The sequence below is a fragment of the Pseudorasbora parva genome, chromosome 20 (genome assembly GCF_024679245.1).
Source record: "Pseudorasbora parva isolate DD20220531a chromosome 20, ASM2467924v1, whole genome shotgun sequence".
NCBI lineage: Eukaryota > Metazoa > Chordata > Actinopteri > Cypriniformes > Gobionidae > Pseudorasbora > Pseudorasbora parva.
In genome coordinates, this window is record NC_090191.1 from 657,862 (window position 1) to 684,816 (window position 26,955).

General features: G+C 39.8%; 1 protein-coding gene across 1 annotated transcript in view; it reads right to left on the reverse strand.

Moving 5' to 3' along the window:
• LOC137049938 (NACHT, LRR and PYD domains-containing protein 3-like) overlaps nt 1-26,704 on the reverse strand; it is a 112,766-nt gene extending 86,062 nt beyond the window's left edge. Inside the window, exon 1 of the mRNA XM_067428681.1 lies at nt 26,655-26,704. The gene's annotated coding sequence lies outside the window, so the exon portion shown is untranslated. The remainder of the gene's footprint in view (nt 1-26,654) is intronic.
• Between the last annotated feature and the right edge of the window lie 251 nt (nt 26,705-26,955).

A 26,955-nucleotide genomic window follows, 5' to 3' on the forward strand; every position in this document is an offset into this window, starting at 1 on the left:
TACTAAAACTAAATGTGATCTGGTGATTTAAATTATGTTTGCGCTTTCACTAAGGATTGCCGCTTTAAATGGTGTTTGCGCTTTGACTTTGGAGGAGTGCCGCTTTAAATAATGTTTGCGCTCTCACTTTGAAGAGGGTCATTCCAGCAGTGCATGCATTTCAGATGATCAATGCAATCAATCACAGTTCTAATCGCAAGAAAGTGTGTCAAAATGGCCGCTCTCAAACTGTAAATGTTTAGCTCATCCAAGAATTTTACCTCACTTTCATGTTGATTTCGCACGTCACGCAATCATTTGAACGTCTGTGTTTACTACAGAATGTTCACTGTGTTAAAGCTACACTGTGTAACTTTTTTAGTTTATTCTTAGCTAAAAACACTTAGTTCTTTCAAAAATATGTGCTCATTAATGTATGTAATGTGATGTAATGCACTTCTTTCAAGTAATAAAGTATTCTCGTAAGTTTATAATATACCATTGAAAATACATACGGGTGAGGGGTTCGAATGCCAGTCGACATGTTGTCCCTCCATCTTGAAAGTACATTAGCCAAAGAGGGACATACCCGTAAATTCAAGCTTCGCCTTTCGCGTTTTAACACTCGATGGCACTCATGGACGAGGTTGAACTGGATGCCATGTTAATCTTGGACTAAATTGGCCACTGTAGGAGTTAAAACAAAATCGGAATTGAGAGGAACAGCAACTAATAATCACTGGTTGGTCAAATACCTTTTCACCACTAGATGGGGGAAATTATCACACAGTGTAGCTTTAAATATTTTCACCACATAAAGCCATTGTGTCTATTCAGAAGACTTGAAGATTTCAGAAGATTTGGATTAGACCACTTGATTACTTTATTTTTTGCATCGTTTAAGTTTGAGAGTAATGGACTTTAAAATGGGTTTCATAAAGAATATCTTCATTTGTGTTTGGAAGTTAAACGAAAAACGACTTGATGGTGAGAATTATGACAGAATTTACATTTGAGGTACATTTGTAAATTTGTGTCTGGGTAAATTGTACCTTATAAATAGGCTTACTACAGCAAGTTGAGCCTTGGATAAAACAACTAAATTGCAAATCATATCGTTTGCATCAACGATACATATCGTCACATTTTATTAATGCGATATAACAATTTATCATTACATCCCTATTAACGTTACTGCAGTGTGAAGCAGAGCAGGAGCGAGTGTTGTGGAGCTGAGCAAGGCTGCTGGAGTGATTGTTAATGAGATGAACAACACAAGCCTCACGAGCAGCGCGAAAAACGTTGATTATGCCATAGTCGCCGGCACTATTTCTGCTTTTCTGGTAATGAGTATGAGGTAACGCAGCTCTGTTTATCATATAACACGTTTGAGTGAGTTTTAAATTATGTTATGACGTTACTCTGTGCGTTCACTCAGCGGCTGCTGTGACACTTGTTAACACTACAGTCGGAGTAAAGCGCATCAGCAGAATAAAACCAGAAACCGAGGGTTAAGAGATATGATGACATCGTTAGGCGACGCCCTCACACGTCCCGGTTCCTTGGTTAAAATAGCAATTTTCTCACGATTTACAAATAGTTGGAAACATTTGGGATATTGAAGGTTCTCAACTGAACAAAATATGTAGTATTGGCCTAGTGGTTTTGGGATATCTTACTGCAAATGTTACATAATGCTATTTTACAAATCTAGACGCACCCTAGCGGCAGCAAATCTAATTTGCCATGAGTTTAGTCTAGCAACTCTAAATACACTTCTGAGCTGTAAAAACCAAACTCTGGTCAGGCCAAACACATTGGCCCTCATTTATCAAAAGTGCGTACACCAAATTTTCAGCGTACACCTTGCGTACACCCAAACCCACGGTGACTTTGAGATTTATCAATATGGACGTTGGCGTACGGCACGCTCAAATCCTACGCCAGCTCAGGAGGTGGTGTACGCACGTTTGAGTTAGTGGGAAAATGCGCAGAAAAACAATTCCTAACACCACAAAACGCACTGACAAGATATGCTATATGATCCACTGTTAAAAACCACAACAACAACATTCAGTGTTTATTTTTGTGCAACATGAACGTCAATGTTTAATTTGTGTGACTTTACCAAAGCGTTTGATCTGTAGGAATATGTATTCCTCCAGTCGCGAGCCGGTGCGCTTTATCTGACGTTTCAGGCCCGCCTGGCCCGGCAGCTGCGCACGGACTGGGAATAATTCAGACTGACAAAATAATAAAAATGACCTTCTTCTTTTAAATAATAATAAAATCAATAAAAACGACATTCTTCTTCTAAATAACAAGCGTCATTAAGAATAATAATCATAATAATAAAAAGAAGAATCTTACAAATTGTCATGTAATTATTAATGTGAATGAATCTTACTCCACATCACATCATCATCACTGTCGTACACCCCAATATATGTGCCGTGATACGAAATTAAATGCTATTTTTTTCAAAACGTGCTGTAGCCTAAAATAATGCAGTGATGGTAATTTATCATCCAAACAGCTTTAAACTGCTGGAGTGCGCTTCTCAACCCCCACACTATTAACAGTACTCGTTATTTGTGTCCATATTTTGTTTTTGTAGGTGCCTTTAACCCCACTCTTTAAACTCCCAAATAAAACAATTTCGGGTTTTTTTCCCACTTCCCTGGTGATCTCGATGGGCGTGCGTCTCAATCATCTCAATAGGATCGTCAGTGATCAGGGAGTCAGCCCATTGACTTATGCCCTAATCAGTGCCCTGACTAGTGGACTAGTGAGATGATTGAGCGCGCCCGATCTCCACGTCGGAGAAGTTTCGCTTCTTTGCCGTCTTCTGTTTGTCCATGGCGTAAAATGAGGGCGTGGGGGAGGCGGAGACTTGAATATATAGGGGCGTGTTATTCTAATGACGATCGTTTTCAGCCGCCGCATTTATCAAGGGCAAGTATTGCGTACACCTGGATTGCAGAGGTACGCACAGCTTCATAAATCAGGCGCTGAGAGGAGTGTAAGCATAATCTTACGCCAACATATACACCAGTTTCTACGCAAGATTGATAAATGAGGGCCATTGTGTGTAGAGCCAGTGGGCGGGGCTTAACATAATGACGGCAGAGAAGGTTCCGAGAAGGTTGGTTGTAGCGCTATCCTATCGCGTGCAGAGGTAGTTTGAAAGACAACCGTTTATCCCGCCCCTCGGATTGAGCTCTGTCTATGGTGAGTTCCCAGAGCTAACTTCCTGATGTGGCTCTGGCTTGTCAGGCTAACTTAATGCAGTTTTAAGGGAACATTTGGGGAGCAGTTGGGGAAATGATGTCTAACATTATATTAGATCTGTGAATTAGGTCTTTATATTTATGTTAATGAAACAATAAAAGAAAAAAGGTAATCACTCACTGTTCTTAACTGAACTACATTTGTAGCTTTAATAATCATCAATTCATTTGTAACAAACACACTAAAGACTAAACATTGATTTTTATTTTATTTGATTATTTGTTTTTCTTCCCTAAAAAGTTTAGATAAGTAAAACACTACAATATCTATACAGCTCTGGGAGAGAAAAAAATTAAGAGACCACTGCAATTTTTTTCTTAAATCAGCATCTCTACAAGTATGGAAGCCTACAAGTATATTCTGGCTTTACTGGCATAGGGATACAGTGAGCGTCGGGTTGCTTCCATCCTTAAAATTTTAAAGACGGCGGTTCATAAGAACAAGGTCAAGCAGCAGACATTGGGGACAACAAAGTTACAGACTGGCAGAGGGCAAAAACGACTCTACACTGACTGGAATGACCACCAACTCATTCGAATGTCACTCAACAACCATAGGATGACCTCAGGTGACCTACAAAAAGAATGGCAAAAGGCAGCTGGGGTGAAGTTCACGGCGAGGACAGTTCGAAACAGGCTCCCAGTGGACAGGGCTGAAGTTGTGGAAAGCTAGAAAAAAGCCCTTCATCAATGAGAAGCAAAGAAGAGCCAGGCTGAGGTTTGCAAGAGACCATAAGGATTGGACTGTAGAGGACTGGAGTATGGTCATCTTCTCTGATGAGTCCAATTTTCAGCTTTGTCCAACACATGGTCTTCTGATGGTTAGACGGAGACCTGGAGAGGCCTACAAGCCACAGTGTCTCACACCCACTGTGAAACTTGGTGGAGGATCGGTGATGATCTGGGAGTGCTTCAGCAATGCTTGAATTGGGCAGACTTGTCTTTGTGAAGGACGCATGAATTAAACCACGTACAAGGTTGTCCTACAGTCTAAAAAATGCTGGGTTAATAACAACCCAAGTTGGGTTGAAAATGGACAAACCCACACATTGAGTTGTTTGAAAAGTTCCATTCACTGGGTTCAAACAACCCAATTTCTGGGTTTGTCCATTTTCAACCCAACTTGGGTTGTTATTAACCCAGCATGTTTAGAGTGTAGAAGAAAACATGCTTCCTTCTGCTCTGACAATGTTCCCCAACTCTGAGGACTAGTTTTTTTGCAGTGGTCTCTTAATTTTTTTCAGAGCTGTATATGTATATATATATACACAGTCTTGTTCAAAATAATAGCAGTACAATGTGACTAACCAGAATAATCAAGGTTTTTAGTATATTTTTTATTGCTACGTGGCAAACAAGTTACCAGTAGGTTCAGTAGATTCTCAGAAAACAAACAAGACCCAGCATTCATGATATGCACGCTCTTAAGGCTGTGCAATTGGGCAATTAGTTGAAAGGGGTGTGTTCAAAAAAATAGCAGTGTCTACCTTTGACTGTACAAACTCAAAACTATTTTGTACAAACATTTTTTTTTCTGGGATTTAGCAATCCTGTGAATCACTAAACTAATATTTAGTTGTATGACCACAGTTTTTTAAAACTGCTTGACATCTGTGTGGCATGGAGTCAACCAACTTGTGGCACCTCTCAGCTGTTATTCCACTCCATGATTCTTTAACAACATTCCACAATTCATTCACATTTCTTGGTTTTGCTTCAGAAACAGCATTTTTGATATCACCCCTCAAGTTCTCAATTGGATTAAGGTCTGGAGATTGGGCTGGCCACTCCATAACATTAATTTTGTTGGTTTGGAACCAAGACTTTGCCCGTTTACTAGTGTGTTTTGGGTCATAGTCTTGTTGAAACAACCGTTTCAAGGGCATGTCCTCTTCAGCATAGGGCAACATGACCTCTTCAAGTATTTTAACATATGCAAACTGATCCATGATCCCTGGTATGCGATAAATAGGCCCAACACCATAGTAGGAGAAACATGCCCATATCATGATGCTTGCACCTCCATGCTTCACTGTCTTCACTGTGTACTGTGGCTTGAATTCAGAGTTTGGGGGTCGTCTCACAAACTGCCTGTGGCCCTTGGACCCAAAAAGAACAATTTTACTCTCATCAGTCCACAAAATGTTCCTCCATTTCTCTTTAGGCCAGTTGATGTGTTCTTTGGCAAATTGTAACCTCTTCTGCACATGCCTTTTTTTTAACAGAGGGACTTTGCGGGGGATTCTTGAAAATAGATTAGCTTCACACAGACGTCTTCTAACTGTCACAGTACTTACAGGTAACTCCAGACTGTCTTTGATCATCCTGGAGGTGATCATTGGCTGAGCCTTTGCCATTCTGGTTATTCTTCTATCCATTTTGATGGTTGTCTTCCGTTTTCTTCCACGTCTCTCTGGTTTTGCTCTCCATTTTAAGGCATTGGAGATCATTTTAGCTGAACAGCCTATCATTTTTTGCACCTCTTTATAGGTTTTCCCCTCTCTAATCAACTTTTTAATCAAAGTACGCTGTTCTTCTGAACAATGTCTTGAACGACCCATTTTCCTCAGCTTTCAAATGCATGTTCAACAAGTGTTGGCTTCATCCTTAAATAGGGGCCACCTGATTCACACCTGTTTCTTCACTAAATTGATGACCTCAGTGATTGAATGCCACACTGCTATTTTTTTGAACACACCCCTTTAAACGAATTGCCCAATTGCACAGCCTTAAGAGCGTGCATATCATGAATGCTGGGTCTCATTTGTTTTCTGAGAATCTACTGAACCTACTGGTAACTTGTTTGCCATGTAGCAATAAAAAAATATACGAAAAACCTTGATTATTCTGGTTAGTCACATTGTACTGCTATTATTTTGAACAAGACTATATATATATACATATATATATATATATATATATATATATATATATATATTAGGGATGCCACAATACTCAATATAATATTGAACCGTTTGGTACGCATTCATGGTTCAATATGCGCTGGTGAATTGTGTTTTTTCGGTTTTGCATTTAATTATTTATTTCCATTTCCCCCCGTTTGAAATATTCCCATAGACAGTAAAAGAAATGGACAGAGCTATCCCATTGACTTCAACGGCGGAAAAATGAGGCCAATCAGAGGCACTCACTTCCTGATGGCGCAGGCTCAGACGGAGCTTGAGGACGTAGATGTGACGTGAGCCTCCTGTCTGACAGCTGTAGGTCTTCTAGTAGATGTGGAAAGCGAAATCTGAATCACGTTGTTTAAATATTTTCTCCCGTTGCTTTTGGCTCTCTATGGGCTTCTCCCCATTCTTCCCCCTTGACTTTATCAGACTTTATGTCTCCACGTCCCCCCGACTGTCTCATAGACAGTAAAGATTGCCTGCGAGCGTCTCCTCAGGTCTGTACGGTAATTTCTCAACTGTGCGACAGAGTCGCGTTAGTTATGACGCAATCGTTAGCCTATTTTTACAAAAACAGCTTCTGCGGGGCGATAGTGTAAGATACAAGGTAATGGAGCCTTTTATGCATTGTCGTGTTTCTTTAGAAATAAACAATGGACAAATTGAGTCTTTAAACGCCTCTCATGTAAAGTTATTCACTGTCAAAGACGCAAAAATGAATGGGAGTCAATGGGATGCTAACAGCAGGTGATGGCTTGGTTAGCAAAGGTCTGATAAAGTCAAGGGAGAAGAATGGGGAGAAGCCCATAGTGAGCCAAAAGCAACGGGAGAAAATATTTAAACACCCTATGGGTGGAACGCTTTCCGAGCGCTAGATTACCCCCTTGAATATTCCTCTTTATTTATTCTGCTCTTTTTTTAATGGTTTGCCTGAGTCTATGCGCTGATTTGAGCAAATATCCAATCATATGCACTAAAGTTAAGGGTGTTTACCCGCATTTACGTTTATACTCTACATTTATTCATTCAATTTCATACTTAAATGCTCCTGTACCTCTCTGAGCTGCCACTGTAAATCTTTATATATATTTATTTTATTTAATACAATACACTGGGAATGTGTATACATTTTTTATGTAAAGTTTTAAGTTTAAGTAAGGGTTTTCAAGTCTTTTAAGTAAAATAAAGAAAGAGTATTGCAATAAAAACCATTTTCTCCTTAACCTTTTTCTGTTCCTGTCACCCAAGAATAGAAGAGCACAAAAAAAAACCCGAACCGAACCGGAAAACCGTGGTTAAAAACCAAAGTAAGGTTATGTATTGAACCATGGACTAACTGTATTGTTGCATCCCTAATATATATATATATATATATATATATATATACAGTTTCTATTACTGTTTTTTATTGCATATTTCTTCTAATTTTTATTAACAAAGATGAAATAGATGAGATAGACCTAACAAGTGAAGTGAAGTGTAGTCCCGGATTTACTCCAAATGATTACAAACAATTAGTAAAATAGACCGTGTAAATTACTTGCGTGTCCATTTTCGTTACTCCTTTTCTCTTCTCCCTCTGTCTCACTTGCAATTTGAAGCCATCTGTTGAAGTGGGATTCTACAGCTTACTCGCTTGCTCTGTGATCCTGTTGTTTCTGTAATACAAGTAATACAACTAGTTAGTGCAGTTTAATGTCAAATTTATACATAGATGAATTTCAAATTATACATTATAATTATAACATTATAATTGGGAAAATACGTTGACCATACAGAACTGACTGCAGGTTGGTATACAGTGAGTGAAAGTGAAATCATGCTGGTCTATGCTTTTTTTCCAGCAGAAGACAATGTGATTTTCAGTTCGAAGGACTTCTTTGTAACGTTAGTGATGGGAAGATCAGATCATTTTACTGACTTGGATCTTTAAATCATTTAGCAATCACGTCAAGTAGCGCAAACTTTGATAACAACTTCATATTTAAAATAAATAATAAAATAATGATAATAAAAACTATACATATTGCAGGCAAAATAACAAATTATGAGAAACAGATGATTCATTTAGGCTATTCTGGTAACGTTAGGCCTTGTTCATACTTTTGTCACGTGAGAGCCGCATAGACTAACGTTAGTACAGCAATGAAACAGACAGATATTAATATTTTATCACCATTTATTTAGCAGTTAGTAATTATCAAAAATCACGTGACAAATGTATGAAAGAGAGGTGAACTAACGATAATCAACTTGAATTGCAAACGTTATGTCACTTACAAAATCCTTCAGGCAATGGCAAAAGTTTTGAATTGACAAAATAACTAATGTTTGATAGCTAACAATTGTAGCTTTCATTAGCTAACGTTTTAATATCACATAACATGCAGTACTCCAACTGAATATAACGAAGCAATCCCCAAAACGAAGCAATATTTTTTTTATTAAATCTTACCTTAACTTTCTTTGCCGTTTTCCACCGTCAAATCTCCAAACAAAAATCCTCCTCTGCAGCTCCGTCTTTTGGGCGCCTTTTCCGCGGCTATTTTTTAAATTTAAAGGGCCGGAAATAGGAACTCGAACCAGTTGATTTTAAATATATATATATATATTATTATTATTGTTTTATATATATATATATATATATATATATATATATATATATATATATATATATATATATATATATATATATATATATATATATATATATATATATTCTAGCAAGGGATAAAACATGTTTTTGTAATGAAAGCATAACAAAAAAAAAAGAGTTGAAAAAAGTTGCCTTCAAAATAACAATAAAATGTTCTCATAGCAGGTTTTGCTGATTTGTCATTCATTTAGCCTACTCTTAAATGCATATCTCAATTAATATACTGACAGGTTATAGGACAGATATGATACAGATAATATTCAATATTTAAGTCAATATTTAGCAAAAATGAAAGACAAATTGAGTATTTTATTTATAATAATTTAGAATATCAGGGTCACTTGAAGCGGTTTATAAGATGACACTGCCTTACAGTTCCATACATTTACAGGTGAATGTGATTTCAACAAGACTGTTTCTGGATATTTATAACATTGTTAATCCTGCATTCCAATCAACAAATCATATTTCAGTGACAAGCTTAAAGTTTATGTCAAGTTTATGTTTAAATGCAGGGTTTGGTGCTAGTTATTTACCTATCATTTCCCTCTGGGTTAGGTTAGGGTTAGGGGGTTAGGACTATGTTTCATGACAGGAATTGTGTTCCAGGATAAATATATACATATGTTGACCCAGGAATATGTCCTACTTAAAATCATGACAAAGATTTTCACATACAGCAACTCAAAATGTATCTCAGCCAACTATTCAAGTCAGGACCATTAAAAACAGTTCACAAATTTGACCTGTTGCAAACAATTCATAATCACACACACGCACGCACGCACGCACGCACGCACGCACGCACACACACACACATACACACACACACACATATTTTCAACCTACTGTAGCTGTGTACACAGTATACACACAAACATGATTTTTATACTGTAAAAACTGTATATTGTATCACCCTACACTAAACCTACCCCTAAAACTTCTACCCTTCACAGAGAAATCTAAACTTTTTTTTTAAATTTCAAAAAGCATAATTTTTAATTTAGTTTTCTTCATAGAGACCAAAAACATCCCCACATGGACAAGGATTTCAAATATTGCCATTTTTGTGTCCCCATAACATAGGGTTTACCTAGACCACACACACACACACACACACACATTGTTTTTTGTGTGAATTGTGGGGACTTTCCATAAGCGTAATGGATTTTACACTGTACATTATATCCCCCTACACTGCCCCTACCCCTAATCACAGGAAACATGCTGCAGTTTTACATTTTCAAAAAACATAGTATGTTTATGAATCCGTTTACATTGTGGGGACCGCTGGCTGCTGATCTCAGGTTTATATTACATTGTTTGGTCCCTACAATATAATATAAACAAGTACACATACACACACACATACACACACACACACACACACACACACACACACACAGACACACACACACATTGCCCCTAAACCTACCCATCACAGGAAACATTCTGCATTTTTATTTTCTCAACAAAAAAAAACCTCATCCTGTATGATTTATAAGCATTTTGAAAAATGGGGTCATGAGTAATGTCCTCATATTTCACCCTCTCCCACATGTGTCATACCCATGTCATAATACACATTTAATCAGTGTCCTGATATTTAACAAAAACATGCCCACTCACACACACACACAGACACACACACAGACACACACACACACAATTAAAGTTATGTACTTTTTTTATCACAAGGCAGGCCAATCCACAACTGATATAGTCTTTTTGTCCAGATTAAACTGTACAATTAAGAGTTGCATCCTATCAAACATAGCCCAATTTCGTTACAAAGTATTATGCCATATTTTCAAATGTGGGCATTTTTAGCTATACATCTAAATTAACTGTAATTATATTTATGGCATATTTTCCATGTCAACTAGCCTAGAAATCTAGACACACCCTAGCGGCAGCAAATCTAATCTGCCGCGAGTGTCGTCTAGCAACTCTCAATACCCTTCTGAGCTGTAAACGCCAAACTCTGGTCAGGCCAATCACATCGTGTATAGAGTTGGTGGGCGGGGCTTAAAATAATGACGCCAGAGTTGCGCTTGCGTGCTTCTAGTAAACACAGAAGCTGGCGAACGGCGGTCTTTCGAATCAGCTTTGACCGCGACTCTGGAAGACTTGGAGTTAAGCTTTTCTCTGAGAAAAGAACAAAGAACAGCACTGAAGTCATTCTTAAGAAGTCAGTCAGTTTAGGTTCAAGCCCTGGTTAGCCACTGGCCAGTGTTGACTTTGCCATATATTTTCCAAATGTGGCCCAAATTTGGTGTAATGTATTCGGGCCATATTTGCTATGCCATGTCTGAGCCACTTTAGGTTCAAATTCAGATTCACCATTAATTACTGTCCCTCACCTTTGCCAAAACTGGCCCAGATATGTTTTAACATAATTGGGCCACATTTGCAGCACTTAATGTGGGCCAGTTTAGGTTTACACCCTGGTTAGCCAGTGTTGACTTTGCCATATATTTTCCAAATCTGGCCCAAATTTGGTGTAATGTATTCGGGCCATATTTGCTATGCCATGTGTGGCCCACTTTAGGTTCATATTCAGATTTGCGAGTGATTTCTATCCCTCACCTTTGCCAAAACTGGCCCAGATATTTTTTTAAGAAAACTGAGCCACATTTGCTGCATTATATGTGGGCCAGTTTAGGCTCACATCCTGGTTAGCCAGTGCTGACTTTGCTGTACTTTTGCCAAATGTGGCCCAAATTTGGTGTAATGTATTCAGGCCATATTTGCTATGCCATGTGTGGCCCACTTTAGGTTCATATTCAGATTTGCGAGGGATTTCTATCCCTCACCTTTACCAAAACTGGCCCAGATATGTTTTAACATAATTGGGCCACATTTGCAGCACTTAATGTGGGCCAGTTTAGGCTCACATCCTGGTTTGCCAGTGTTGACTTTGCCATATATTTTCCAAATGTGGCCCAAATTTGATGTAATGTATTCGGGCCATATTTGCTATGCCATGTGTGGCCCACTTTAGGTTCATATTCAGATTTGTGAGTGATTACTATCCCTCACCTTTGCCAAAACTGGCCCAGATATGTTTTAACATAATTGGGCCACATTTGCAGCACTTAATGTGGGCCAGTTTAGGTTCAAGCCCTGGTTGGCCAGTGTTGACTTTGCCATATATTTTCCAAATGTGGCCCAAATTGGGTGTAATGTATTCGGGCCATATTTGCTATGCCATGTCTGGGCCACTTTAGGTTCAAATTCAGATTTGCGAGTGATTTCTATCCCTCACCTTTGCCAAAACTGGCCCAGATATGTTTTAACATAATTGGGCCACATTTGCAGCACTTAATGTGGGCCAGTTTAGGTTCAAGCCCTGGTTGGCCAGTGTTGACTTTGCCATATATTTTCCAAATCTGGCCCAAATTTGGTGTAATGTATTCGGCCCATATTTGCTATGCCATGTCAGGGCCACCATAGGTTCATATTCAGATTTGTTAGTGATTACTGTCCCTCACCTTCTCCAAAACTGGCCCAGATATGTTTATAAGAAAACTGGGCCACATTTGCTGCATTATATGTGGGCCAGTTTAGGCTCACATCCTGGTTAGCCAGTGCTGATATTGCTGTACTTTTGCCAAATGTGGCCCAAATTTGGTGTAATGTATTCAGGCCATATTTGCAATGCCATGTGTGGTCCACTTTAGGTTCATATTCAGATTTGCGAGTGATTTCTATCCCTCACCTTTGCCAAAACTGGCCCAGATATTTTTTTAAGAAAACTGAGCCACATTTGCTGCATTATATGTGGGCCAGTTTAGGCTCACATCCTGGTTAGCCAGTGCTGACTTTGCTGTACTTTTGCCAAATGTGGCCCAAATTTGGTGTAATGTATTCGGGCCATATTTGCTATGCCATGTGTGGCCCACTTTAGGTTCATATTCAGATTTGCGAGTGATTTCTATCCCTCACCTTTGCCAAAACTGGCCCAGATATTTTTTTAAGAAAACTGGGCCACATTTGCTGCATTATATGTGGGCCAGTTTAGGCTCACATCCTGGTTAGCCAGTGCTGACTTTGCTGTACTTTTGCCAAATGTGGCCCAAATTTGGTGTAATGTATTCAGGCCATATTTGCTATGCCATGTGTGGCCCACTTTAGGTTCATATTCAGATTTGCGAGGGATTTCTATCCCTCACCTTTACCAAAACTGGCCCAGATATGTTTTAACATAATTGGGCCACATTTGCAGCACTTAATGTGGGCCAGTTTAGGCTCACATCCTGGTTTGCCAGTGCTGACTTTGCTGTACTTTTGCCAAATGTGGCCCAAATTTGATGTAATGTATTCGGGCCATATTTGCTATGCCATGTGTGGCCCACTTTAGGTTCATATTCAGATTTGTGAGTGATTACTATCCCTCACCTTTGCCAAAACTGGCCCAGATATGTTTTAACATAATTGGGCCACATTTGCAGCACTTAATGTGGGCCAGTTTAGGTTTACACCCTGGTTAGCCAGTGTTGACTTTGCCATATATTTTCCAAATCTGGCCCAAATTGGGTGTAATGTATTCGGCCCATATTTGCTATGCCATATCTGGGCCACCATAGGTTCACATTCAGATTTGTTAGTGATTACTGTCCCTCACCTTCTCCAAAACTGGCCCAGATATGTTTTTAAGAAAACTGGGCCAGATTTGCTGCATTATATGTGGGCCAGTTTAGGCTCACATTCTGGTTAGCCAGTGTTGACTTTGCCATATATTTGCCAAATGTGGCCCAAATTTGATGTAATGTATTCAGGCCATATTTGCTATGCCATGTGTGGGCCACTGTAGGTTCACATTCAGATTGGTTAGTGATTACTGTCCCTCATCTTTGCCAAAACTGGCCCAGATATTTTTTAAGAAAACTGGTCCACATTTGTTGCATTATATGTGGGCCAGTTTAGGTTCACACCCTGGTTGGCCAGTGCTGACTTTGCCATAAATTTGCCAAATGTGGCCCAAATTTGGTGTAATGTGTTCGAGCCATATTTGCTATGCCATATGTGGCCCACTTTAGGTTCACATTCAGATTTGAAAGTGATTACTATCCCTCACCTTTGCCAAAACTGGCCCAGATAGGTTTTACCATAATCGGGCCTCATCTGCTGCACTCAATGTGGGCCAGTTTAGGTGTACACCCTGGTTAGCCAGTGCTGGCTTTGCCATATATTTGCCAAATGTGGCCCAAATTTGATGTAATGTATTCGGGCCATATTTGCTATACCATGTGTGGGCCACCTTAGGTTCACATTCAGATTTGTTCATGATTACTGTCCCTCACCTTTGCCAAAACTGGCCCAGATATGTTTTAACATAATTGGGCCTCATTTGCAGCACTTAATGTGGGCCAGTTTAGGTTCACTCCCTGGTTAGCCAGTGCTGACTTTGCCATATATTTTCCAAATGTGGCCCAAATTTGCTGTGATGTATTCGGCCCATATTTGCTCTGCCATGTGTGGGCCACAATAGGTTCACATTCAGATTCGTCAGTGATCAATGTCCCTCATCTTTGCCAAAACTGGGCCAGGTGTTTTTTACTTAATTGGGCCGCATTTGCTGCATTATATGTGGGCCAGTTTAGGTTTACACCCTGGTTAGCCAGTGCTGACTTTGCCATACATTTGCCAAATGTGGCCCAAATTTTGTATAATGTATCCAGGCCATATTTGCAAATTCCATGTGTGGCCCACTTTAGGTTCATATTCAGATTCGCCAGTGATTACTGTCCCTCACCTTTGCCAAAAATGGCCCAGATATGTTTTAACATAATTGGGCCTTATTTGCTGCACTATGTGTGGGCCAGTTTAGGCTCATACCCTGGTTAGCCAGTGCTGACTTTGCCATATATTTGCCAAATGTGGCCCAAATTTGATGTAAAGTATTCGGGCCTTATTTTCTTTGCCAAGTGTGGGCCACTTTAGGTTCACATTCAGATTTGCCAGTGATTACTGTCCCTCATATGTGCCAAAACTGGCCCAGATATGTTATAACATAACTGGGCCACATTTGCTGCAACATATGCGGGCCATATTTGGTTTACACCCAGATTAGACATTGTCGGTTTTGCCAGATTTTTCCCATAGGTGGCCCACATTTGGTTTGTGATATTTGGGCCATATTTATTAATTATCATATGGGCCACTTTAGGCTCATATTCAGATTACACATTGCCATGAGTGCCGCATCTTTGCCTAAAAAGGCCCACATGTGATTTAAAATATGTGGGCCATATTTGCCATTTTACTTGTGGGCCACATCAGGCTCACATACATTTTATCCGGGCCATAAGAAGGCCTGCAGTGCCGCATCATTGCCTGAAGTGGCCCACATCCGCTTGCTATCTGGGATGTTACAAGGTAAAACTATTCTCATACTAAACATGTACTATCCTCCAGCTCATCCATCTGAATTTGTTACTAAAGTGTTTTTAGACTTGATTGCAAGATCAGCAGATTTAACAACTGTGGGTTGGAGATTTTAACTGTGTAATGAATCCTCTTATAGATAGGCACCCACATAGCTCTGCATCTCTAACTGTTCAGGCGAGATCTCTTCAGAATATTTGTAGAGATCTTGGTTTTGTAGACGTCTGGAGAACTCTCCACCCTGCTGATAATGAATATATGTTTTTTTCTACCTCCTACCAATGTCAGACCAGATTAGATTCTTCTTAGACTCAGATGATAATATTTTCTATGATAATAAGAATATTAATAACTCTTTTAGACAATTCTATATTAAGTTATATTTTTCTGAGAAAACAGGTGACCATATGAAACAAATGGTTGATTTTTCTTCTGACAATTTCAACTACACAAAAATAATCTCTTAATAGTTATATTACTAGACAGGTGGAGAGTTGGTTGACCCATTGGTTAATATGTTCAATTATTCATTTGTGGTTAAAGAATTACCACAGACCCTCAGAGAAGCTAATATCTCTCTCATAATAAAGAAAGTCCCCATATATGTTCTTCTTATAGGCCAATTGCTTTACTGAATGTGGACCGGAAACTGCTTGCTAAAATTTTAGCAGTGCGCCTTGAAAAAATTGTCCCTACGATAATTGGAATTGACCAAACAGGATTTATACATTGTAGGAATTCTTCTGATAACATTAGACGCATTTTAAATTTTATTGACGCCTGTAAAGTGAAGTCCATAGATGGGCTAGTGCTGTCCTTAGACGCGGAGAAGGCGTTTGATCGTATTGAGTGGTCCTATCTTTTCTTTGTTTTGGAAAAATTTGGTCTAAGTGAAAATTTTGTGCAATGGATCAAAGTACTGAATACAGACCCATGCTCTGCTGTATTGACTAATGGCTTAAGATCTGATTTTTTTCCTATGCATAGGGGCACCAGGCAGGGTTGCCCCTTGTCACCACTTTTATTTGCGATGGCTATAGAGCCTTTAGCTGAAGCAATCAGATCTGCCACAGCTATTTCAGGTTTACGGATAGGACATATACATCATAAGATTGCGCTTTATGCAGATGATGTGTTTCTTTTTCTATCTGAGCCTGAGAGATCACTTCCTGCTTTGACTGAGTTGATTAACTCATTTAGTACCTTTTCTGGTTATAAAATTAATGTAGCTAAATCTGAAGCTATGCCTTTAGGTACTCTTATTTCCAAACCTAACATCGTGCCCTGTTTTCCTTTTAAATGGTCACCTCTAGGTTTTACCGATTTAGGTATTAGTATCTCTGCATTTTTGAAGCAAATGTATGATTCTAATTTTATTCCTTTGTTTGAGAAAATACGGCAGGATTTAGAACGTTGGAATTCCTTGCCACTATCTTGGCTAGGTCGGATAGCACTTGTAAAGATGATTGTATTACCTAAATTATTATACCCTATCCGAATGGTTCCTATATTGTTCTTAAATAAGACATTGTGGTGTGACAGGCAGCAGGGCGAGGGACTGCGAGAGCGGGCCGGTGATTAATGTTAACGAGTGCCAGCTGCGTGGCACACCGGTCTCGTCTCGCGGCCATGTGACGGGAGCATAAAAGGAGGAACAAGAGCTGCGGAAGAGGAGAGAGGACCAGGCCTGGATTTTATGTTATGGTTTGTTTATGTGTTTGTGGGCAGTCGTCCGTGAGGGGCTGCCCACGTTTTATTTTGTGTGTTCGCGGGCAGTCGTCAGTGAGGGGCTGCCCGCGGTTTTACTTTACTTTCGTTTTGTTTATTTCTTTTGAATAAATGTTGTTGAACGTTCGCCGGTTCCCGCCTCCTTCCTTCCCATCTACGAACGTCATTACACTGGTGCCGAAGCCCGGGAGGAAGGAGGGACGCGCTGTCGGAGAGCCCTCGCTGCTGAGGGGGATCGCGGTGCTGAGGAGTTCGGGCAGCGCGGATGATGAAAGACCGCGAGTGACTGCCCGAGGCGGTGGTGCTGGAGCGAGTGAAGACCGGTGGGACGGAGAGCTCGCTGCCGTGCCCCTGGGTCGAGGTGGGGTGGCGGCCGTCCTGGAGGAGCGGAGGAGTTGCCGGCGTTCGCCGTGGGCCGGAGCCTGCTGCCATCCGCCGGAACGGGGAGGAACGGGGAGGAGCAGGGAACGCGGAGCTCGCTGCCGACTGCCCTCAATCGGAGGAGCCAGGGGGCGGAGGAGGATCGGGCCGTCCACCGGGCGTCCAGCACCATCGCATAGCACCGCGAGGAAGAGCCTCTCGGCTGGTGAGGACCAAGGGGGTAATCTAGCGCTCGGAAAGCGTTCCACCCCTAGGGGCTGCCATTGCTAACCAAGCCATCACCTGCTGTTAGCATCCCATTGACTCCTATTCATTTTTGAGTCACTTTGACAGTGAATAACTTTACATCTGAGACGTTTAAAGACTCCATTTGTCCATTGTTTATTTCTAAAGAAACACGACAATGCATAAAAGGCTCCGTTACCTTGTATCTTACACTATAGCCCCGTAGAAGCTGTTTTTGTAAAAATAGTCTAACTATTGCGTCATAACTAACGCGACTCTGTCGCACAGTTGAGAAATTACCGTACAGACCTGAGGAGACGCTCGCAGGCAATCTTTACTGTCTATGAGACAGTCGGGGGGACGTGGAGACATAAAGTCTGATAAAGTCAAGGGGGAAGAATGGGGAGAAGCCCATAGTGAGCCAAAAGCAACGGGAGAAAATATTTAAACAACGTGATTCAGATTTCGCTTTCCACATCTACTAGAAGACCTACAGCTGTCAGACAGGAGGCTCACGTCACATCTACGTCCTCAAGCTCAGTCTGAGCCGGCGCAGTTCGCTCAGCCATCAGGAAGTGAGTGCTCCTATACTGACATCACTTAACGCCGTAGAAGGCAATGGGATCCCTCCGTCCATTTCTTTTACTGTCTATGGTGAGGTCCGAGCGGCAGTGTGTCGGGGAACCGGACCAGAATTTTTTTTTGTTCTTTCTTTTTTCCCTCTCTCCCCTCTCTCGTCCGCGGGCTCCTCGTGCTCCCGTCTACATTTCTCTCGCCTCTCTGTCCTTACCCCCAGGTGCCGCGGCCGCCATGATCGCCCCCCCCCCCCCCCCCCCGGGAGGGGGGGGGAGTAGAGCGCAGTCTCGGGAGTGCCCCCCGGCCTGCGAGGGGCGATGGGGGTATGTGGTGTGACAGGCAGCGGGGCGAGGGACCGGTGATTAATGTTAACGAGTGCCAGCTGCGTGGCACACCGGTCTCGTCTCGCGGCCATGTGACGGGAGCATAAAAGGAGGAACGAAGGCAGCGGAAGACGAGAGAGGACCAGGCCTGGATTTTATGTTATGGTTTGTTTATGTGTTTGTGGGCAGTCGTCCGTGAGGGGCTGCCCACGTTTTATTTTGTGTGTTCGGTTTTACTTTCGTTTTGTTTATTTCTTTTGAATAAATGTTGTTGAACGTTCGCCGGTTCCCGCCTCCTTCCTTCCCATCTACGAACGTCATTACAGACATTAAAGGGCATGAATAGCTGGCTGACTTCCTTTATATGGAGTAAACGTAAACCCAGATTAAAATTGACAGTACTTTATCTGCCAAGTTGTATGGGGGGGTTGGATTTTCCTAATATTAAGATTTATCAGTTAAATTCTCATCTGAGATATATTGCAGAGTGGGCTAGTAAAGATTCTTCCTCTACTTGGTTAGATATTGAATCTTCCTTTTCACAATTTCCTTTAAGAGCTCTTCCTTTTGTTAAGAAATTTCAAAAAGTAACAGGGATATATGATAATCCAATTATAGTTAACACCCTGAAAGCATGGCAATCAATCTGTAGACTTGTAGGTAGATCTAAATTGACTTCTTCCTTTACCCCAATATTAAACAATCCTGATTTCACCCCAGGAATTTTGGATGAAGGTTTCAAACGTTGGTATAACTTGGGACTTGTTGGACATGTTTTCAGGCAATAAATTAATGTCATTTATTGAGTTAACCCAGAAGCATCAGTTGGTTAAACAGGATTTTTTTCGTTTCCTCCAACTGTGACATTATATTACTAATAGCACAACACGTTAGGAATTGTGAAATATCTTCTATTGAGAAGTTATTATTTTTGTCATCTGGAAAAATTTCTCTGAGTAGATTTTATGACTCTTTGTGTTCAATTTCTTCGGCTGATACACAGAGTATTAAAGTTAAATAGGAAGAAGAACTAGCTACTGTTATTGATGATAAAACATGGAATGACATTTGGTCTTATGCTAAAAAAATATCAGTTTGTACACGAACAAAGGAAATACAGTTTAAAATCATACATAGACTCTGTATTTCCCCTAACCGCAGACATTTATTCAACCCATCTCTATCGCCTATGTGTATAAAATGTAAAACTGAAATAGGTACTTTAACACACTGTCTATGGTCATGTAACCGACTGCAAAGGTATTGGTTTTTGGTGCTGGGGGAAATGGAAAAGATCTTTAATGTTCAGTTGGATTTTGATCCAGTCTCATTGGTGTTGGGTATTCCTAACGGACGCATTGTTTCATCTGCCAATAAGAAATATAATATTAAATATAATATTTTGTCTTTTGCTGTCAGAAAAAATATTTTACTTAATTGGATCAGTGATAAATCACCATCTCTTAAAGATTGGCATAAGATTATTTTTGAATTGATTCCCCTGGAGCGTCTTACCCATGTATTGCATCAAAGAACAGGCCAGTTTTACAAAGTCTGGACCCCATTTCTGGACTATTTGGAAACTCATCTTCGCCCTATTATTTTACAAGGAATATTGTAACTGTATAACTCTTGGTCCTCCTTTTGACATATGATATTGTCTTTTTTCCACTAATCTGGTCTATTATGATGTAGTCCTGTTTTATATATAAATCTAAGCCTTTTTTCACTTTTCTTTTCTTTTTTTTCTTCTGCGTATGTTTGTGTAATGATTGATGCTTTATTGTATTTTAATGAAAATTTAAGTAAATAGTATTAGGATATCGCTTTCAATTATGTGCAAATGCATTTTTGCAGCTCAAAATTTTGTAAGTTCAGAAGACCAGTATATAATTAAAGATATAATATATGTTTTTGTTTTACTTATTTTTCACAATAAAGTGATAGATATTTGTGATAGCCTATGATATGAAAGGGTTACATTATGAAAAAACAAGAGACACGGTGACACACACAGAGTGAGAGACACACACACACACACACACACACACACACACACACACACACACACACTTGGGGGGGGGAGGTGACAGACACAAAATCTAAACAGTGAGAGAACATTGTTTTATATCGGTATCGGCCTCAGCCCGGCGCATTCTGATGTGTGTGCAAAGTTTCAAGAGTTTTCGAGCATGATAAGGGCCCTGAAAGTGCCAGAATAGTTGAAAAAACAAAATTGTCCTTAGAAGAACAATAGGGCTGTGCGCCCTTTCAGGGCTTTGGCCCCAATGAACATACAAGAAATAACAAACAATAAAACAATTTTAAAAAATCCCACTGTCACCATAGACTTTTCCTAATTTGTGAAGCAGGGACAGGTGCCCATTGTGCCTGCTTCCCTGTACTTTACTATCCTCTTAAATTGACCAAAGGAGGACAAGTTATCAAGTTTTAAGTCATTCTGTAACAGGTCCCATGCTGATGGGGCAGAAATTCTAAATGCTTGCTTCCCTAACTCTGTGCGAGCCCTAGGCACAACCAGCTGGAGATTATCATTAGACTATACAGGGTGCAACAATGTGTAAAGGGATTGCACCCTGTAATAAATCTCAGTGCACCATGATAAACTGAATCCAGTTGGTGCAAATATTTATTAGGGGCGTGCATATATAAAAAAATCACCATAGTCCATAAGAGTCATGAAAGTAGCCTCAACTAATTTCTTCCTTGTTGCAAGAGAAAAGCAGGCCTTATTCATATAGTAGAACCCTAGCTTTAACCTAAGTTTCCGTGCTAAACTTTGGATATGAGCCAAATAAAAGTCAAATGGTCATCAAGTAAAAGCCCCAATAATAATTAAAGCAACTGTAAAAAACACAAATGTCAGAGCATGTCAAACTTCTTCAGGGCCACAAAATATCCTTATGGTCCAGAGGGTTAAAACCCCTTTAAAAAAACGTATTCCCGTCTACATGCTCTTTAAAATGGGTGTGTGTTTGAAATTGGATGATAGGCTTAAGGAAGTCAAGTGTCTCTCAAAACAAACCAATACACAAGAGTAAGATGAGAAGCACTTCTGAAACTGTAACCAATAAAGGGGCTTCCAAATGATTCTACAGTGACCCCAAAATTGATCCAAACCATGTGACCCACTCAGAAAAGAAGAGACACCATTCAGATTGGACAAATCATTCAGTGTTTCCTAAAAGCATTGCTATCCAACTACCCAGCCAACACATGTATGTGGGGCCCACGTGGATTAAAACATGGGCTACAGGGGTACAGAGTGGGCTCAAAATGGCCATCTTATCTGGGGCCCACTTGGGTGAACCAAGTAGGTCCCACATGGGCAAACCCAGCTGGGCTCCTCATGTGGGACCTAGTTGGTTCACTAATGGGAAATGAGAACATGGGTGGAAAATGGGCTATTCAGTGGTCTAATTCATTCACAGTCAAGACAAGTGCAAACACAGTCAATTCCAAAGGTTGATTACATGGGTAGATAGTACACAAATATCACCCTTGAAAAAAATGTATTGTTATTTTGACACTTGAACACAATTAATGTGACTTTAATCTAATCAAAATTTAAAAATTCCAACACAATAGCAATTTTATTTGGTTTATTTTGTGATCACAGAGCAGTGCCATACAGGGACCATTTTAGCTTTTATTATAAAAGTGTACACATTAAGTGAAATATTTCCTTTCTCAAATGTTTAATTGTGAATAAATCTTTAATACGTTTTATTTAGGCACAGAACCACTAGTTTCCGATTAGTAATGGCTTTAGAATAATGTTCCAAATAAGTTGGAATGTCTTCTGCAGGGTTAGGTAATACTGAGTCATTGTTAATAGGTTACACCAGAATCTTTACTTTATACTTAACACATTTTGTATTTCTCCATCATCAATCACACCTGATTCAACTCATGAGCTCATTAGTAGAGATTTCAAAACCTGGGTGTGTCAGATATAGTGAGACGGTCAAAATCTGCAGGGCTGGTGGTACGCCAAGACAGGTTTGAAACCATAACCATGACCGAATTTATTTATTTTTATTTTTATTTTTATTTTTTAACAATACATCCACTTGTGATTCTTATTAAGTGGGCACTTAAATCTTCACCTTAATTCTTTTGCAGTTTGTGTCGTTTCGTTGCCATCTGTTTTTGTCTGACCCTACAGACCATGTCATCAAGATCAACTGGGTGTGGGGCACCAAAAAGCTTTAAATGTGAAAAAGAGAATTAAAAAAAAAAAGTGACACAATGGTTGATTATTTTGAAACTTTTTCAAAGGGCTTTTGGGCGAGCGATTATGGTGGAGTGAGGAGCTGCACTGTTTTTATCTTTTTGTTTGTGAAATACATAAACTTTAAGTGTATATATATATATATATACAGGTTTGAAAACCACTGCTCTAAAATACACTCAAATGTTATATATATATATATATATATATATATATATATATATATATACAGATGTATACATACAAGTTTTGTCAAATTATGTCTGTCAGGAACTTTTTTTTTTTTTTTTGTGATACTTTTGTCAAATAAAGTTGTAACTGTAATTTAGTCATTTTCAAATTATTCTAAATAACCCTTGCATGATAAAATATAGCATGAGCTACTGGTTTCTGTTGATTAACTTTAACATTTTAGTGTAGTTTAGAGCAGTGGTTTTCAAACCTGTCCTGGAGGACCATCAGCCCCGTGTCTCCCTCATTTATCACACCTGATTCAACTCATCAGCTCATTAGTAGAGACTGCAAGAACTAAATTGGTTTGTCGAATAAGGGAGACATACAAAATTTGCAGGACTGGCGGTCCTCTAGAACAGGTTTGAAAACCACTGGTTAAGAGGATTACCTGTAATGTTTGTATTACGGGGTTCACTATAAGATAACTCATACAGAAACTATGCTAGCCCATCTATATATACCCGTTGTAGCCCATAAGAGCCCTACATAAAACCTATCTGGGTCCAGTCATTAACCCATATGGGCAGACCCATGTAGGCCCCAAATGGGTGCGACCTGGGTTACCCATATCGGCCTGGTATGAGCCCATAAAGAGACCCATCATTAACCCGTATGGGCAGACCCGTGTACGCCCCAAATGGGTGCGACCTTGGTTACCCATATCGGCCTGGTATGAGCCCATCAAGAGACCCATCATTAACCCTTATGGGCAGACCCATGCAGGCCCCAAATGGGTGCTACCTGGGTTACCCATGTGGGCCCAGTATGAGCCCATCAAGAGACCCATCATCAACCCATCTGGGCTAACCCATGTAGGGCCTCCATGGAAACTGAGGACAAAATTAGCTGGGTCCCAGTTGGGTAGCCCAGGTGGGCCCCAGATATTAGCCCATGTGCAACCCCTTTGGGCCCCACATGGGTGTGTTGGCTGGGTATGGTCACGTTCCATCGTTATCAGCATAGCACAGTGTTTGCCATACCATAGCTCCAACAAACGCAAACAGCATTACAACATTGTGCTGTTTTAATTACAGCTCTCTACATGTGGTTAGAAGCATATTTTCCCCTTTTTAATAACATGTGGACTGTGAAATCCTTATATTGAACAAAATAAGCAAGATGATATTCAACACTATCTATATTATCCATTTCGAACATATAAACAATTAATTCATGACTGTTAGTTTTTCAAGAGATTTAAATGGTCATTTTTGAAGGGTGTGCATGTGTGTACGTGCTTTAGTATACAGTATTGTTCAAAATAATAGCAGTACAATGTGACTAACCTGAATAATCAAGGTGTTTAGTATATTTTTTATTGCTACGTGGCAAACAAGTTACCAGTAGGTTCAGTAGATTCTCAGAAAACAAACAAGACCCAGCATTCATGATATGCACGCTCTTAAGGCTGTGCAATTGGGCAATTAGTTGAATTAGTTGAAAGGGGTGTGTTCAAAAAAATAGCAGTGTGGCATTCAATCACTGAGGTCATCAATTTTGTGAAGAAACAGGTGTGAATCAGGTGGCCCCTATTTAAGGATGAAGCCAACACTTGTTGAACATGCATTTGAAAGCTGAGGAAAATGGGTCGTTCAAGACATTGTTCAGAAGAACAGCGTACTTTGATTAAAAAGTTGATTAGAGAGGGGAAAACCTATAAAGAGGTGCAAAAAATGATAGGCTGTTCAGCTAAAATGATCTCCAATGCCTTAAAATGGAGAGCAAAACCAGAGAGACGTGGAAGAAAACGGAAGACAACCATCAAAATGGATAGAAGAATAACCAGAATGGCAAAGGCTCAGCCAATGATCACCTCCAGGATGATCAAAGACAGTCTGGAGTTACCTGTAAGTACTGTGACAGTTAGAAGACGTCTGTGTGAAGCTAATCTATTTTCAAGAATCCCCCGCAAAGTCCCTCTGTTAAAAAAAAGGCATGTGCAGAAGAGGTTACAGTTTGCCAAAGAACACATCAACTGGCCTAAAGAGAAATGGAGGAACATTTTGTGGACTGATGAGAGTAAAATTGTTCTTTTTGGGTCCAAGGGCCACAGGCAGTTTGTGAGACGACCCCCAAACTCTGAATTCAAGCCACAGTACACAGTGAAGACAGTGAAGCATGGAGGTGCAAGCATCATGGTATGGGCATGTTTCTCCTACTATGGTGTTGGGCCTATTTATCACATACCAGGGATCATGGATCAGTTTGCATATGTTAAAATACTTGAAGAGGTCATGTTGCCCTATGCTGAAGAGGACATGCCCTTGAAACGGTTGTTTCAACAAGACAATGACCCAAAACACACTAGTAAACGGGCAAAGTCTTGGTTCCAAACCAACAAAATTAATGTTATGGAGTGGCCAGCCCAATCTCCAGACCTTAATCCAATTGAGAACTTGAGGGGTGATATCAAAAATGCTGTTTCTGAAGCAAAACCAAGAAATGTGAATGAATTGTGGAATGTTGTTAAAGAATCATGGAGTGGAATAACAGCTGAGAGGTGCCACAAGTTGGTTGACTCCGTGCCACACAGATGTCAAGCAGTTTTAAAAAACTGTGGTCATACAACTAAATATTAGTTTAGTGATTCACAGGATAGCTAAATCCCAGAAAGAAAAAAAAATGTTTGTACAAAATAGTTTTGAGTTTGTACAGTCAAAGGTAGACACTGCTATTTTTTTGAACACACCCCTTTCAACTAATTGCCCAATTGCACAGCCTTAAGAGCGTGCATATCATGAATGCTGGGTCTTGTTTGTTTTCTGACAATCTACTGAACCTACTGGTAACTTGTTTGCCACGTAGCAAAAAAATATATACTTAAAACCCTGATTATTCTGGTTAGTCACATTGTACTGCTATTATTTTGAACAAGACTGTATATGAAGGAGCCAATGCTGATATCATGTCCATAATTTATGTGGCATTAATTTGATCTCAAACTTAATTAAAAGAAGTTATTACTCAACTACTGGTGTGATATAATTAACTAACACGGTTGAACTACAAATTTGCGACCGTATGGTTTTGGGAAACAGTTGTGACTAGCTAGCTGATTTCTTTGACGATGCCTCATACTTTGGTAGTTAAGCAGTGAGTTACGTCATTTTACAGGAAACAGCCCAGATTGTTGAATGGCAGGGCTGTCAATCACCAAATTACACAAATGTCTCATTAAAAATGTCTACAAATATTTATAAAACTGATCTGAGATCATGTAAAAACCATAAACTGGTTCACTGAGATCGGCCTCCAACAACGAACCATATACATTTTTTTGTGAAACAGTTGTGACGTAACAAAGCCTTGTTTACTGAACAAAGTCTCAGCTTTCAATAGAGCGTTTACAGACAGAAGAGAGTTTAACAGCAAATTAAGACAAAAGCAACTGTTCCTATGCAATGGTGTGATTCGCTGGTTAAAAAAGAAAATATACACAAAATAAAGATTCATTTGACTCAAGATTTCTATAGATATTGCAATATGTTTTTACCCTGAATTATTTTGGCCACAACAATCGTGAAGTGAAAAATCTAAATCTTAATCTAAATTAGCTAACATAAGGTTGTGAGATGAATGTGGCTATTTATGAAGAGAAAACAGAGACACTGTGCCAGTGCTGTTTGTTAAGTCTAGATCAATGTGAATGGACACATGACTCTGTTAAATCTATATATGTCAGTATTTTATAAAGTAGTATTTACTTACCATGAATAATGGCGATGTGGATGTTTCTTGTTCCTCCGCTGAACTTGAACTGTCTTGAGCAGACGTTATTCTGACAATCCTTTCAGCTCTGGGTTTTTATAAAGGAATGTGGAGGGGGAGTTTTCTTTAAAACTTAAACCTGTTGTAACAAAACTTTCTCAGAAAACTAATAGAACCAGTTTTCATAAGGACTCATGACATAAGAGTGAACCTGTGTGGATAATCAGTGTCTGTCATCAAAACAGCCGCACACAACATATCTGATCTTACCAGCAGCCATATCACCCTGTAGCCCAAGACT